The following is a 2548-nucleotide window of genomic DNA, read 5'->3' on the forward strand; positions in this document are numbered from 1 at the left end:
GGCCAGCCTGACCAACATGATGAAACCCCATCTCTATGAAAGATACAAAAATTAGCCAGGTGTGGTGGCAGGTGCCTGTAATCCTAGCTACTCAGGAGGCTGAGGCAGAAGACTTGCTTGAACCTGGGAGGCAGAGGTTGCAATGCCACTGTACTCCAGTCGGGGTGACATTGCAAGACTGTGTCTCAAAAAAAAAAAAAAAGAAAAGAAAAGGACAAAGGACATGAACAATGAATAAATGAACAGAAACTTCTCAAAAGAAGACATACACATGATGTGGCCAAGAAACACATGAAAACATGCTCAACATTACTAATCATTAGAAAAATGCAAATAAAAAAATGAGATACAATCTAACACCAGTCAGAATGGCTGTTATTAAAAAGTCAAAAAAGAAAAAATAACAGAGGTTGGCAAGATTGTGGAGAAAAAGGAGTGCTTATGTACTGCTGGTGGGAATGTAAATTAGTTCAGCCACTGTGGAAAGCATCTTAGAAAGTTCTTAAAGAACTTATGATAGAACTACTATTTGACCCAGCAATTTCATTACTGGGTATATACTCAAAGGAATATAAGTCATTCTACCATAAAGACACATGCTCACATATGTTCATTGTAGCACAATTCACGATAGCAAAGATATGGAATCCAATCTAGATGCCTATCTATGGTGGACTGGATAAAGAAAAGATGGTACATATTCACCAAGGAATACTATGCAGCTGTAAAAAAGAATGAGATCATGTCTTTTGCAGCAACGTGGATATAGCTGGAGGCCATAATTGTAAGTGAATTAAAGCAGAAAGAGAGAACCAAATGCCACATGGTCTCAGTATACTTGGATACAAAGAGGGAAATAATATACACAGGGCTTACTTGAGGATAGAGGGTGGGAGGAGGGTGAGGATAGAAAGACTACCTATCAGGTACTATGCTCACTTGCATGACAAAATCATTTGTACATCAAACCCCAGCAACACAAAAATGTAACAAACCTGTACATATACCCCCTGAACCTAAAAGAAAAGTTGGAAGGAAAAAAAGCATTAAAAATACTTCTTTGACATCTCTGAAAGAAACCAGCATAATGTCAGACTGACAGAAGAATGATTATTAAATATTCACTGGAATATGATTGAAAATGAAACAAACGAACAAATTCAAACAAATTTGACCACCCTTACAGCCGTCACTGACTCGTCTCTCACATTTCTCTGCTCCTTTCTGGTTCTTCTGCATCCACCACGGTTCATATCATCATCACTAGGGCTGCCCTCAGCAGCTCCTGGCTGATCTCCCCCTCAAGAGCTGCTTTTCTAATTCAATCTATACACAACCTGCAAATGGGTTTTTCCTAAAACCTGTCTCTAGGCATTTGGATAAAAATAAAACAAAAAAATAGCAACTCATTGAAACTAAAGCTTCCTATTACCTATCGACTTGAAGTCAAAATTTTTAGAGGGCTCTTCCAAGCTGTCAACATCATCTATAACTTGGTACAGACTCACTTTTCCAGACTTATCTCCTATAAGATCTTTTGAAAAGTGACTTAGTCTGCTGGAAAACTATTACTTCCTTTCATTAAACATATCTTGTTCTCTTTAAAACATGTCACACAGTATTAAAATTCTTCTCTCTCACCCCCTACTTTTTCCCCATTACCCATTACTGCCCAAATTTAATATTTGACGTGACTACCTCCCTTCTAACAGGAATTTATACTTTTTAAAACGAAATGTTGTATCATCTGCCTAATTTGTTTTGTCTGGATATGTCTTATCTCCTTTACTAGGCTGTGATGAAGAAAAGATCTAACGTTTAATGAGGTCTCTTAGGAAGAAGGCACAATATCTTCTCAAGAGCTGTAGTTAATGGCACTATTTTCATTTTACAGATAAGAAGGCCCAGACAAGTCTAATAACTATTCATGTTTGGAATGGAGCTTTGACAAAATTCTGGTAAATTTTAGTCTCAAGGCCTATTTTCCATGTATTAAAGGAAGAATGATTTCTTAGGTCTTGCCATGACACACTTGTTTCCTATTTGACTTTCCACAACAGAGACATTTGAAACTGTGAGGGTGAACCGTGACTGAAAAGTTACTTATTTTACTTTGTTCTAATTTTCCTCAGCACTACTAAGGAGTGACTTCTTGCCCTTACATATGACAGTTCCAAATTAAATGAGGAAGATATTTACAGTTCTGTAAATATCACTTTGGCATTTTACATTTTGTAGGAAAGGGCTTTTACGTTGCAGTTCATAGCATAGTTTATGGTTTTTAAATGCCAACTTGAGAAGTTGAAAAGAGACCTTTCCTGGAGAAAAGACCAAGCTTCAGATTCAACGTTGAAAAATGAGCAGAATTTTTAGGGATTGCTGTGAAGAGTGAAGACGTTACTTGATGAAAAGAACATAAGGCTCTGGCTCATTTGTTTATTGGCTCACAGCAGAAGGGGTGGGACATTAGAATCAGAGAGAAGACGATGGTTCTGTGCTTTACTTCCTTTATATTCTATTTACGTGACCACTTGGAAGAGTAGTAGAC

This window comes from Gorilla gorilla, chromosome 3 (genome assembly GCF_029281585.2).
Source record: "Gorilla gorilla gorilla isolate KB3781 chromosome 3, NHGRI_mGorGor1-v2.1_pri, whole genome shotgun sequence".
NCBI classification, from domain to species: domain Eukaryota; kingdom Metazoa; phylum Chordata; class Mammalia; order Primates; family Hominidae; genus Gorilla; species Gorilla gorilla.